This window comes from Calonectris borealis, chromosome Z (assembly GCF_964195595.1).
Source record: "Calonectris borealis chromosome Z, bCalBor7.hap1.2, whole genome shotgun sequence".
Classification (NCBI taxonomy): Eukaryota; Metazoa; Chordata; class Aves; order Procellariiformes; family Procellariidae; genus Calonectris; species Calonectris borealis.
In genome coordinates, this window is record NC_134352.1 from 77,599,398 (window position 1) to 77,614,439 (window position 15,042).

Genomic DNA, 15,042 nt, shown 5'->3' on the forward strand with positions numbered 1-15,042 from the left:
TTTGAAGTGCTCAGTTCAAAGCTTGCTAAATTTCAACGTCAGTATTCAAGTAAGACAGCATACAACTCATCTGAGTATCAAACAAAAAAATTCAGAGTCCTTGACAAGTTATTCCCTATGTCTCATTTTAAGACAGACAACATTCACACTAATATACAGCATTGTCAGGAAACCTTCCTACCAGGATACTTGAGAGCTACACAAGCAGATGACCTGCATCTACCACAGAAAGCAGAGCGAATGATAAAGATGCCCGCCTTTGACTGCATCACCAGCCTTCAGCTTCCTGTGCTGCAAAATAAATTACATCACATTGATTTTGCTAATCCTTTCCAAATATTGTGCACTTCAAACAAACCTGCGATGCAAGTTGATTAGACAACAGTGACAACCTAGTCAATGAGTCCAAGAGCGAAAGGGGAACAACATCTTATCCGATCTTGGCTTCTGCTCTGGTATCCCAGGAAACCAGTTGCAGCTGCTTGGTTCAAATTGTGTACTATGGCAAAAACGTCTGCAATCCAGCTCTAATAACCAGCATTTCTACAACTGCTACGTAGCGTTTTATAAAGCAGAGCAGCAGCTCCTCTATAGAATCTAGAGCATGAACTGCACATGCAAAAGCATGGTATGTCTGGGGAGTTGAGGGCACTCCCATCTCAGAAATGTTTTTAGTTAGGTCATCAGACACTACATGAGATTTGCCCACACATCAGTATAAAATCGAGCTCACTTGCACAGAGTTGCCTGATGAAGTAAGGGAGCATGTGATGTAGGCTATCACAAGCTAGGTAGTCACTCGGTTGCCTTCCTTGGAACCGACCCCAGCGATCCCTTGGTCATCTAACTCAAGAAAACTTCCTTAACTTTATTAAACACATTTAGCTCTTCCCCAAAACATAAGCAAAAAGCATCAACTGGAAGGTTTTCTACCTGGTAGTATTTAGTTTGTAATTTCAATGTCCTAACAGCCCTGGTCTCCTCCAACTGAACTATCAGGTCATTAGCTTCTAGAATAGTCTAAATAGCCTAGAACAGTCTAAAATCCAAATTTATTTCAGGTACTATGTGTGCCATTTTAGTCTGCCACTTCATAGCCTTGAAGCATGTGTCTGTCTGTACAGGAAAGATGCAGAGAAGACACCAAACCGACTACCCACACTCCAGCAGTCAGCATTTAGACTCCTAGATTCTTCTCAGAGGATGCTTTCAGAAAGCTGTATTTAGTCCAGTATTATTTTTCAATGTGCTACACAGTTCAAGTGGTACTTACCAAACTGTTATAATGCAAAATAAAAAAGGCTGTGAGGGAAATTAAGATTTACAAGATTAACTGAGAAATTCAGTGAATTATCTTCCTGCTAACATGAAAGATCAGGAGTACTAAGCTGCACTGGGTATTCTCAATCGAAACGCTCTGCAGAGACCCCAGGTGAGCCTCCGTTGTCCGTCTTCGGGAGCCTGCCGCTCTACACATTAGCAGTACATGCAGATGAGATGCTGAAAGTAGTTGTTCACACAAATGCCTATAATAATTTACAAACCATATTTAAAGCCTTTATTTTGTTGCTTTGTTCCTCCCCACCAAAATACACAATGCAAGTTCAGCTGCTTTAAGTTTTATATTAAAACATACCAGGCAGTATCAGGGACAACACAGTGGACTGAGCAGACATAAGCAATTGTGATTGAGTGCATAAATCAGTACTGGGAAGGACAACAAATGAAAATATGACAGTTTGACTCAAATATCAACTGTTTAGAAGTAGCTACGTATGAGTGCCAAAACCAGGTTTGGAGATTCTTTCAAGCTGATTTTCCATGCAGTCAGCTTCACCGTGCTGTAGCACGAAGAGCCTGTCAACAGCGAGGAGGCATTTTAAAGTAACAGAAAATGTTACAGTGAACTCATTAGAACACCGAGGAAGCTCAGGGGGTACCGGATGGTGAACACAGATGGAAACTAGTTTTAAAAGGAGACTGAAGATATGGCTTGGACTTCTCAGTTGGAGAGATTTTTCAGTTCCAAGAAGGTATTGCAAAGAGAAAGCAGCATCCTTGTAAACTTTGTTGTTACAGTTGTCCAGGAGAAACGATGATGGAAAGTCTCCACACCGCTATCTGATAAACTTCTATTGAACTAAGTTCAGAATATCTCTAGAAACCTGAACTTGTGTCTGTATTTTTCCTGTTAATGAAGATGCCCTCCTTCCCCAGCCAGCTTTGAAGAACATCACGTATCTCCTCAGTATCAAGCTCACTGACTACCGACATGCCTCCCCTCCACCGCTACAGACATTTGAAGTAGCAGCTGTCAGGATGCTCACGTGTGCAGTTCTGCTCGTGCACAAACAGCTGCAGCGTACCAACTGCTACGGGAAACAGCAAAGCACTGGAAGCTCAATCCCAAAATGGTCCCAGAGCTGGTTTAGATTTATAACCTTTAAAAAAAAAAGTGGGGACTAGCAGGTACTGTAAGAGCAGCTAACCAGTTGGACACTGAGCAGGACAGCTCGGTGTCCCAGCTGAGCACCACAGTGATGTGCCGTCACAAGCGGCAATCAAAATTACTATGTCAAACAGATTATTAAGAACCAGATGAATAATGACAGTGCAGGCAGCATTAATTGTCACTGGCATCTGAACCCCCCCAAAACTAAAAGTGCATAAACTGTTGTTTCCTACTTCTTACACTCAACTATGGGTCTGATAAATCCTCAGTATTATAGCTTAAGAAATACCTTAGCATCCAAACACTATGAGCCCTAAGCAAGAAGTAAAGAACAAACCAGCACAAGTCACAGCAAAGGTTCCTCCTCCCACCCCTCCTGGCACCATAGCTGGCACCACCACTTGTGCAGCCAGGTAACAAACTAGCCAGAAGGTCCCTCATTTTTGACTTAAATGGTTTATTTTGGAAGAAGTGACCACTTAGTCCTTTATTTCTAGAGTTAAGTGTCAGCAGTTTAGGCAGGACACACTTCGATCAAGCAGCCGCTTGGTTCTTTCAGTAAGTGTGGGATGGCTCATGCAGGAAAAAATCCCAACCAGGAGCCTTTGGGTACTACTGAAATCCTGCACAAATGCCTGTTACCTTTCCTAGTAGAAAACTCATGACAGGACAATTTTGCATACTGTCAATTGTGGTTTTAAGTGTTAATAATCTATTGATAATCTGAAAACTGCATACACGCATGCATACATACACTCTATTGGTATTTTCTACTCTGGGAAGAAAAAACATAGCCAGGGTTTTCCTTCCTTTTCCATCCTTATACCTGAGCAATATCTTGGCAGCTGTAGTGCAGGGGAACGGCAGCAGGGAAAAATAATCTAAGCAAGTTAAATTAGTGACCTAGTTGCTTGTTTAGTGATAAAGATAGCCAAGCCAGCAATTTTTGACCAGACTTAGTGATCACCCGATTTACAATGTAGATTCTAAAATTACAGCTTCAGCAGGACATGTACCTCTACAGAGCATGTCATTAACATCCCGTGTTTAACTTTTTGGGAGAGTGGAAGAAGCAACCACTCACCAGAAGCCAGCTCTTACATTGCCTAGTTACAGCAGGAAAAAAAAAATCACCCGTTGCCACCCTTCAGAGTATGCTGGGCTTTCAAGAGAGCTCTAATTTACTTGTATTTGCATACCACAAGCTGTACAGTAACCATCATTTTTGCAGCTCATTAGTAGCCACAAACCCCTTATTGCATCTGTGGGCAGGGTTAACTTTGCAGGTTTGCAAGCACCTAGCAAGTCACAGCCTCACTGTACTGGACATGACACAAGCAGTAACACATATCTCGCCCCTAAAATACACCAACAGCGCTGACTGCCTCCTGCAAAAGGAGACAAGTTTCAAAATATGCTCCTATACTCTCATTACGCAGAGATTAGCCTCATTTGAGTACCAGATTGTTTGCTGCTCAAGTTACTCTGCAATATTTTCAGTTAGCCTCTTCCCAACAGGGCATCATACAAAGTAAGTATCAACGTATGAAAGCAGAAAAAGAAGAATCAGATGCTGAAACCAACACTGGACCACAAAGTCAGTTCCAGGTGCTTTTAAAAAAAAAAAAACCCACACCAAAAACAACCAACCAAAAACCTTTGAGTCAACTTGGGCTTTGGTAGGAAAAAGTACTTTCTCCTGCTGGCAAGATGGCTCTCACGCTAGAAACAAATATACTGGCAGCTTTGCTGCAGATCCAGTATATTTTGTGGCTTCAAAGTGTTTCAAAACAAATATCTGGAAGACATCTACAGAATTAACTATTGTTTAGTGTTGCTCAGCGAAGTCGTCATCTTTTCAAGACAGAAAGCCTGCAGAGATACAAAGGTTGAATACAGTGGCTGTTTACAGCCCATATTAACAGCAAGTGGGACAGCATTTCAGGCTCAACAGTCCTGATCTTCCTCAGAGGGAAAACCGAGGAGTCAGATGCTGGAGAAGTGACCTCAGGAGTATCCAAGCAATGACATACACAGCACAAGCTCCTTCGTGTTTGCTGCAATGCTGCCCAACCTTTCAGGGTACTATGTCTGCGGACACCAGATTTCATATTTCACGGAGGGCCATTTCACTGGCTGCAGCCATCAGGATGAAAATGCTGCCGTTCTCCTATCAGCAGGGAAAAAAAATAAATTTTCTCAGCAAATCCAAAGCAGGGTAACCCATACTGTGCACTAAGCCATATGTGCCGCAGAGCTCGCACTCATTGTGCAATCGCTTCTGCACTGGGTATTGCAGCCTATATCGTAGGGGTTTTTTATGCTTCTGCTCTAATCTCCAAAATAAACATACAAGGCAGCATACCTAATTATATCTAAGGTAACACATAGCTCATTTGCTTTTTTACTGTGAACAGTTCGCTTTAAACTCAGCTAGTGCAATATCAGAGTAATGATCATGGAAGTCTGCATCACTAGTTCGCTATGCTTACAGTTGAGTAGTTTAACACAAAAAGCCACAACAGCAAGATTTTTTATTTGCAAATTAAACACTGACTGGTCTGACATTCTTGTACATGTTATCATAGGACATTAAAGTTGCTTCCAATGTGAAATGATGTCTCTAAAATCACAGCTTCATCCAAGAGATAAATGACTACAGCAAACTAATGAGAAAATTTCACTGGAAAAACCTAAGAATATGCAAAAAATGTCAGCCAATGACAAAGTGTCTATAAGGATGGATTTTAAAGTCATCTTCCTGTATCACTGGAAGATTTTCTCCCATAAATACATAAATGACTAGGCACTGAGCACAGAACAGGAACTGGTTGACGCTACCTCCTTACCCCATACGTAACAGAAGTGTCCTCCAAAAAGATAAGAACAGAAGTTTAAACAGGAAAAAAGGTTCCTGCACTCTCCAGAAGAGATTAATTAATAACTACTTACAAGTAGCTTATCCTTTGATTTTCTGGACACTGCTAGAACAGGAGTGACATGAGAAGCATTGCACAGGTAAGCATGACAAGTCTGGTGTTTGCAACGTGCATCTCAGGAGCCAGAGCTGACTAGGGACCCACCCTGGGAAACTCCAGGTCTAAACCCAGGGTTCTCCATACGTTCTCTCTCAGTAGTGCTTGGTGACCTGCCAAACAGATGTGACAAGGAAGGAAATGCCTTGACATGTCCTGAACACTGAACTCTGGGAATTTAATACTGAACTCAAGGTTACATGCAGGTATGTGTATGAGGCTGACTCAGAGCCTGAAATCCTCTACATAACCACTTTTACCACGCATTTGGTTCAGATGATTGTCCTATTTTCCTCAAAAAAAAAAAAGCTAAATTGGGACACCTTATTCAGTCAGCTGGCATGGGGGCATTTGGCCCAAAGGCACTTTAACTTGCATCCTCCACCTTCTGGGTGGATGCCCTACCCTAAAGGGCACTAAGCACAGCTCTCTTCAGCTTTCCCCTTGGCATCAGGCCACTGCCCAGACAGGAATGCAAAAGCTGAAGCCAGAAAACAAAAAGGAGCCTGACAGTTTTTTCCAAGCTTTGAGCAGTCAGGATGATAAATATTTCAGACTGGAAAGTGAGCTGATAAACGGGAGCAATCCCTCCTTCCAGCTGAGCACCTTAGGCTACAGAGGCACATTCCCTCGCTGCTGGCTGGGTTTTGGCCCCACCCCACTACACAGCCAGGAGCCAAAAGTTTCAACAAGGGGAAGGAAGGATTCCTCAGTAAAAACTCACAGCCTGATGGCTACGTTACCCCAAAAAAACAGAAGATATGGGCTTAGTCTCATCAAGATGAAGAGGGAACTGAACCCATCTCCAAGCAATAAGCCAAGGCTGGCCAGTACTTTTGGCTGAGAGCCACATATTAAATTTCTTGCACAAGCCAAAGCCCTGAGGAAGGCACAGTCGTCCCTAGACAAGAGATGGCAGAACCCCTCCAAGTCCCACTACAGAGCTGGGCACTTAAAATAAGTGGGGTGGCCCTTAACATCACTCTTCTATACTGAAGTTGTTGACACTTCAGGCACCTCTGCACAATTTTAGTTCTTTACCCTACTTACCACAGATTGCTCTAAAACTGTGAGAGAATTAGAAGGCCAGCTCATATGGGATAAAAATAAATAATCCCTGCTATGCTTTTGTTGCTTTAAGAAGCCTGTATTATTCCTTAACTTTAAGTAGAACTTTGACCTTGAACAACCAAACTTGCCTAGAACAAATGCATCTGAGAAAGGAAGAACAAAGGATCAAAATCACGAAGTGAAGGCCTCTCCAGTATCCTAGCAAAGCTAAACAACCTCCAGATCAGACATCCAAAACATCTGAACACCAACTACCATTCCTCCCATTCACTGTTCAGCAGTGGAATTATTACCAACATAAAAGCGTAACAGGTCAGCACAAACAAAATTTCAAAGGTTTGATCAAGAGTTAAACAATTCACAAACCACCTGTATTTTTCTAATTATTGCTAAGCAACATTAAGGCCAACAGTTTAGCAGAATTCAAAAGGGATTAGGCATTATATGGGTAATAAGAACATCCACAATTACATTAGCTAGGATAAAACAGTTTATAAAAGGATTAAAGGAATACAAGCCTTGTGGCATGAGTCAGCCACTATATCATAGATAAATTGTTCTTTCTGATTGTTTTGCTTAGCATAGAGCAGCAGAAACCATGCCCATTGTTCTACCAGCTGTTAGCTAAATCACACGAATTATCAGCCTACAAAAACCAAAATCAAACTAGATTTCACTTGCTCAGGTTCAAGCTCCTCTAGTGAGCTTGTTCAAGTGTATACTACATTTATCTTGGAATAAAAGCAACTCAGGCCAAACTTTAGCTGATTTATACTCACACATGCTTGCAATACATTAAACTAGAATTGAGACATTTAAGTCACAGAAGTTGACGTGACTCACCCTCAAAGCCAGATCATCACAACAAAACACCCAGACCATCACAATGAAACACCTAAGTAAGCAATTCTCTGCTGATTTCAGTAACCAGCTACTACCTGAAACTTGAGAAAAAAAATAAAGGTCTCTAACAACAGGCTTGCCTTGTCCTGTCCTAAAACAAATCAGTGAGAGAATTGAGGTCCTTCTCCATTCAGAAGGTTTGTCACTGGTGGTAGGACTACTCACTCATTTTAGGAGAGTTTAACCACTTTGACCTCATACCTTGGACTCCAAGCTTTCGGACCAGTGCAAGTTTGATAGAATAATTAAAGATGTGCAGAAACCAAATATTTTTTAGCAGGCTGCCTTCCTTGCATCTACAAAGAGCAGCTTAATTTGCCATTAGCCCCATGAAATGGCAGAGGGATTCAGACAAAGGAGCTATAATTACCAAGTCATCTCCAGCTGAAGTGTCAGCTACCATATGCTCTCTTCAGAAAACCCAGACTACTCACGTGCCTAGTCTATAAAGCTCCCTATATCAAGCTTCATTTTGACAAGAGGGTGGTTTTGATTGTACCAGGCCTTTTTGGAACTTTTAGCTGTTAAAATAGTGAAAGCAGACATAAAAAAGAATAGCAGATCCAAACAGCAGAGCATCCCACTATAAATAGAGAATTCAAAGAGTTTACATCAGGTCATCCAGGTTTCATCCCATACTCCCTCACTTTTTAAATTAAATATTCTTCGCCCATGATAGGAAGTATTTGGAAAATGTACCACTACTTCCAGAGGTGATTTGTGAACCTTAATCTGTTGATCAGTGTAAGACGAAGTTTCAGAAATCGTAAGAAGTCTGAAGTCCTGTATCTGAGATTAGCACTTTCAGTGTAAGAACACCTTGAAGGGTCAGAGGGTGATGTGAGACAGGGTAAAAGCTTATAAGCTAGAAAGAGGGGGAAAACCTAAATAGGTATTTTTGCCATTGCTCCTTCAGCAAAAGCTACTCACGAATACAAAACCTACCATCAGTATCTGCATTACACCAGGGACTGCAATTTTTCACTTTAACATTTCAGTACTGCAGAAGCTGATGTCACTCGCCAAAGAAAACTTCCCCCTAATTTGGCAAGGCTTCAGAAGTCCAATCAACTATTAATTGTAACACTGGCTTACATTGCTAGTAGAGAAAGTTAGAAGAGATTTTGCCTGTGCTAAAAAATGTGGCTAAGCAGAAATAGCTGGTCAAATGATTAAAGCTTTGAATGAAATAACCAGAGCGCCAAACTGGATCTGCATCACAGAAACATCGCATCTGCCTAGCATCCTGACCACTACCAGTAGAGCCAGGTAGCTTTTAAACATGCAGGTAAAAAAAATATATATATAGTGACTGTTCCTGTATCTGTAAGGTAGGATTTTTCCCAGAAAAAAAAGGAAAAAATGTAATAGGAAATTGATCCTATCACCAGTTTTCACCACTTACTGCCTTTTGCAGCAAGAAGTAGCTTACAAGTTTTCCACTTCCATTTGAACAAAGCTTTTGACCATGACTTTTCACAAGTTACTATACAAAGAGAAGCTCAGAAACCAGCTATTAGGTGAGAGGCAGAAAGCGTACACTTAGTCTTCTGTAACTTCTCCAAGCACCTGGTGTTCTGCTTAAGATTCAGTGCCTGTAGAAATACCTGTCATAGTTGGCAGTTACAAATATGCTTGTGGCAGCAGGAAACAATTGGCCCAAACTCTGCTCGTTTTAGTCAGTCAGGCTTTCTCTGGGGTTTGTTTTTTGTGCCAACGTGAAAGAGAATTAAGTGCTCCACAAGGAAAGGCAAAGATTAAAACTTCCTAGTTTTACCTACAGAACCACAAAACAGCATGTGCAATCAGGATTAGCAAAACACACATGGTAAGATGTCTCAATTTTTCACCACGATAAGCACTACAAGGGCCTAAAACAATCCCTGACACAGTTGCAGCTTCTGCAATTTAGCTCTGACACGGAATACAATTCTCATACGTGTATCTGCTTGCATGCAGGATTTAGTTTGCACTGGTTTTGCTGCAATATTTGTACGACTCCATCCAACACTGGGGCTGCAAAACGAAGCACTCCGGCAGTACCTGAATTCACACCACATTCATCTGCCACTATTTGGGAATTAATATACCTGGGAGGTCAGCGTTTCTCCCCAAGGATCTTGCTTCGTGCAGCAAGAGGGTGGCCAGACACATAGTCATTACAAGAGAAGAACCATCAGGGTTGCATCACTCAATCCCACCACTGAAAAGAGCAACTTCCTATTGTAGTCAAATCAATTCCCTGTATAAACCTCAAGCTGCTCATTGCTCCTGGTTCTTCTGTCAACCCGTCGCCATTTCTCAATCTTAACATTTGCTAGCTATTTTCCTAGAGATATTTAAGTGACTGCAGTTGCCAAGACAACCACTTCATCAACACCAGCACCTCAGCTCATCTATCTTGGGCTTCCCTTCCGTTCACCATGACTTCTAGGAAATCAGCTGCCAGAAACAGTCATTTTAAAATCTGGCTTTTTCTTTTTTTTTTTTTTTAAGCTTTTAGTAGCCTTTGAGATCTTCTGTCCTAAGAATCTCAAGTTCTTTTCATAGGAACAGATTTGTTTTAATTATACCCTTAGAAGTGAGGCTTTCTGTAAAGCTGGAAGAAGTCTGATAGCTTAAATCCCAAGGCACTGAGGCGATGAAGGGGAAGATGAGATCAGAGAGGTATACATCCAAACCAGGTTTATGCACGCCTATGCTGTCGCTTTCAATAACTCACGTAAGTCTCCTTTTATTTTGTTTTCTGTTACCAAGAGAAGCAGAGTGTGACTCAATATTTCTTATAATACTTATCAAACTCAGCTAGGCCTTGAAATGCACGCCCATATAGGTGTCTTTTTTAAAAAAAAAAATTATTTCTTTGTGGAAGTTCTGTGATAAGTGGATAATCCCCATAGCTATATGCATGTTTTAACGAAGTGAGGCTTAAGCTGCCAGACTCTTCTGCCGTGGCAGCTACGAAACCTGGTGGCCAATTCAGCTGAGCTCTGCAAGCAGCTAAGTCCTCAGAAGATAATAGTTTCTAGGAGTTTCACAACAAAAAAAGTAAGGAAATAACCTGCACAGCACTCTCCTTCCCCCAATCCATCTGTGTTAGACCCAAAAAAGAAGGCATCACAACTTCAATCACAAGAGCAGCTTTGATCAGAATTTACATCTTATAAAATATGGGATAAGCCAACAGAAACAGTTAAGCCAGGTTTGGTTAAGTTCTACCACCAACAAAGCCACCAGCGTCTTTGTACTGTCAGCATTTGAAGCCGTACGAGACCAGCTTCTCAAGTTTACGTCTTCATGGCCCTCGCTGCTGTGACTTACACACAGATTTACAGCTGCAACTGTACTAGCTTTGCATCCGTTAGCACGGATACTGGTAGCAGTCTAACCATGGCAACGTGGGATTAAGCACGGGCTGCAAAACCAACTCGTAAGCTGGGTCAATTCACAACTGGTGTTAAATATCGTGCTGTCGCTACCAGACCACTACTTGTGCTTGAGACAGGTCGAATGTGCCATTGCTGCAATGCAGACATACTTAAACACTATAAAATGATCTCAACAGTTTAGTACTGTGAACCTTGGTGGTTTGCCACGGTTGACACAATGTCACTGGAGAAAGCCCCGAGTATTCCTTTCACCATACCTATTAATACAAGGTTAACAAAACTAGAGCAGGAAAAGACTTTATATTCCGCCTGAAACTCAAACTCTACATGGCAATCACATGAAGCTGTGACCAAACATTATTTTAGCGAATAAGTGTTATGCAACAGCATTTATCAATGCATTTATAACTAAAGCAAAGAAGCCTCTGGCAGTTAGAAACACCAGCTTTCCTTATAAAAGGAAAGGTACCTGCAGGTCAGTTGTGTTGTAGTTTTCTATTTAAAGTGCTTGCTAAGTGTAGAATTTGGCTTTCTGCCCGTGTGTTTTAAGCTCACTGTTGTGGCATAGCCTGGGTAATTGCACTTCAAGTGACAAGCACAACAGAACTCAGAGGCATGTCAGTAATATACTTTAAACCTCGTCTTAACTTACTAGAACCAAATCTTGCCCTGCAAACGTGCCAGCTGCACCAGGCTGTTCCCCTGGCCGTGCTACGAAGCTGCGAGCCATTTCACACTTCCACACTTGACATCAAATCCCGCGTGCCGGTTTTGCTATGCTGAGAGGCTTTATTTTGAACCTAATCTTCAAAGCACAGGAGAGAAGACCTGGGGTGGCTGTAGTAGAAGGGCACAAGGAGCTGGAGCAATTAAGACAGTACAAGAAAGAAGTCCCAAAGGTGGGTGGTAAAAAAGCTGGGTAGCTCCAAAATCCGTGCAGATCCCTCTGACATTTCACACGACGAGGCAGGCAAGGCATAGCTTTGCCTCCTCCAACAAGAAGCTTACCCAGATTCTCCCCGATACACTCTTTCTGAGGATTATTTGTGAAGCCTGCATAGCATACATCTCCCCCAGCAAGCCTACATACCCAGGCCTTGACTTGATGGCTTTCTCTTCAACACCAGGAATGTCCCCCTCCTCCCCCAGGTTAAGTTACACAACCCCAGCTTTATTTTTTGCTCTTAGAGAATTGCTGCAGCTGCCTCACAGACAAAGTCTGTGCAGAGGAGTGTGACTTGTCAGTACATCAGGATCTGTGCTGGGGCGCTTCAGGAAACTGCTCAGGTTTTTATTTTTAAAAACCACGAATACGCAGAAGTTCTTATTCCAAAAATCTCGTTGCTTTTGTGCTTAAGCAGCCTGAAAGCTATTCGCTTGACAATTTCTTCAGCTATTCCAAATTTAAATACTGTACTTGTAAACACACAAGTTGAATTTGTTTTGAAAGAAAGCTTTCCCATGTGCTATTTATAAAAAGCAAACTGCTTTCTACCTACAGATTTAGTCAACTATGCTATTATAAGATATACCCATTTTACATAAAAATGTTAATTTATCCAGGATCATGAATACAAACCCATTACAGATAGAAGACTTTTAGTCCCTATCCTATTCACTAAATTATACTGCCTCTTACTGTTGTCAAAGAACATTTTGGCCCTACCTTACATTCAAAGCTGTACAAAGCCCCCATACTTCTACACGACTCTTTCAGTCCTAGCCCTGTGTCCTTCAGATGAGCACCTCTTACATTCACCAACAGATCTAGAACAATGCACTGCACTGGCTCTCTCATCCTGTTTGTGTAGCATCCGCAGACTATTCTCAACAAGTGCCACGCTTCACCCACACAAAGGGCCTAACAGATGATGAATTCCGGATTGTGCATCCCTTTCACCCCGTGTAACATCAGATTGTAGCAATTCACAGTCAGAGTAAATGTGACACAGCAATATTTAATAGCTTTACTAAACAAAGCTCAACTAAACATGTACCAAAGAAAGCTTGTTGGCTGCTACTAGCAGAAGACAATGTTTGGTTGGCCATAAAAGCATCTAGCGACAGACACAAACTTTTCTTGGAAGAAGCCGATTTCCCATAACCCTCTTATTTCAGGTTGACATAATCTAGTTATTAATCTGCAAATTAAGATCCAAATTCAACATGCCAACCAAGTGTTAATAGTAGGCTTTCGGCTCAGCCTAAATTTTGTTATCCTCAGTTTTTCTGCATTACTACAGTTGCACATATCACATCACATAAAAGTAGTCTAACAAAACTGAAGTCCCTTCCAAGCATAGGGAATCTCCTTCGCAGTGCCATCATTGTGTTTGTCTAACATAAAACACCTCCTTCATAGTAATTTTTTTTTTTACTAGAAAGAGATTTAGAATAGAGTTTAGATGACAATAATGCAAAACCCACTATTTATACAGAGTTTGTTCCAGGAAACATACTGTATCTATTCTTCTTTCTAGAGCACAGAAGTCACTGCTCTATATTTAACAAGGGAAGAAAACCCCCAAAACTTACTTACACCCCCAGCTATGAAATAATGCATGCTGAACAAAACAGCTAGGAGATCCCAAATAAATTGGTGCACGCAAGAGTTAAAGATATAACAGAACTGATACAGATGCCAACACCTGAAGAGCTTCTTTCTGTCCACTAACCTCCAACCAGAGCTTTGCTAGATTTTCTGAAATACAACTCACAGACTCTCCCTAGCATCACCTGCAAGCTTACTTTTGTTTTAATAGCAGAAGCCAGCCATCTTACAAGTATTGGTTAGAAGTAGGCAGGTCAAAAATACTTCACTGTTCTCTTGGAAATAGGTGAAAGTCATCCACATGCTCAAAGCTGAGAGCTGCAGAGGGGAAGATGAAAGAGAACAAGGCTGAGACACCAGGAGCTCCAATCAGATCACATGTGGTGACCTTATGTCGGCCCTCAGTCACCACCCAAAGTTCAGTCAGTCCAGTATAGGAAGAGAAATTAAGGAAGAGGGAGACACTTGAGATGGGCTTGGATTCCCAGAGACCCCAAGACAGATGAAGAGGACTGGTAGCATCACGATGACAGGTATTTTGTGGCCAAGCAGGCCATCCTCCATGCCTCTGCCATTGCACAGAGCTAACCCCACAGCAGCATTACCTACCTGGAGAGCTGGCAAGTTCTCAAGTATGGCGCACGTGCTGAAGATATCCCCATGTGACATTTCATTGCACCCCCATGAGGCCTGGGAACAGGCAATGCCATGCTTTGGGATGGTTACTCACAACCCTTACCCCAACCTGACCTGATCCACCACTTAACACCACGCCTACAGCTCCCAGCAGGCAGCTCCCTGGCTAAGGGAGGCAGCACACACCTACAGCAGCCAGCCTAGCTGCGGTCTCCATGGACATTAGCATTAAGCAGCATGGCTCTTCACAGCTTTTGTTGATTGCCAGAATGTTACTTAATTGTCCCTTCCAGGCAAAATATGGTTCCCTGCTTGAAGAACCCAAGCATAAGCATATCACTCACACCACAGACATGAACCAAAGTGAACACCTAAATACTTAGTAGGTATGGGATAAGTCTGCAAATTGGATGAAAATTAACAAGTTGAACATTAAGCGGGCTGCTTCGAATCAGTGAAATCAGAGTATCACCTCTAACAGCATTAGAAGCCAGATATTCCATAACATCCAGAAGAAAATGGCCAAGACCAGCAGCCTTCTTATCCCATCCCTCCTTAGTAGCAGCCAATACAGCTATGATTGGCTGAAGACAGCCATGGATGATATGGGTTCAAGACCATGAACTCGGCTATTATTGCCATTTAAAATAGATCTCCAGAGTGACATGCCACAATGACCCTACCGAGGCTGGTCTTTAGCTCCTGATGAGTCTGCCCATAAACTTCCAAGGGTCAAAACAAACTTCAGTATTAACAAATTTTTAAAAAAAATCCAGCCAATTCCAAAATGTAAAAGCCTAAATGTTCACAGCCTTAGTGAAGTCCACCCCACCTATGCAGCTTCTCCCGGTAGTGCCACTACTGCTGTATTTCAGGCCAAAGGCAGCCAAGCTTCTTCCACACAAATGAAAGACTGCTATCAGCAGGGGGAAAAAAAAAAAAAAATCAGTTACATTTCACGGAAAGCATATTAGTCAAATTTTGAAGCACATAAGCTTTCTGGCT

The 15,042-nt window shown here is 42.0% G+C and overlaps 1 protein-coding gene and 1 long non-coding RNA gene across 3 annotated transcripts in view; both read right to left on the reverse strand.

Annotated features, from left to right (window-relative positions):
* LOC142075700 (ubiquitin-conjugating enzyme E2 R2) overlaps positions 1-15,042 on the reverse strand; it is a 53,533-nt gene that overhangs the window by 30,008 nt on the left and 8,483 nt on the right. The window lies entirely within an intron of this gene.
* LOC142075703 (uncharacterized) lies at positions 4,071-6,164 on the reverse strand. Its single transcript, XR_012670996.1, has 2 exons — positions 5,405-6,164; positions 4,071-4,622 (listed from the first exon to the last, which is right to left on the reverse strand). It is a non-coding gene; the product is annotated as an uncharacterized LOC142075703 (long non-coding RNA).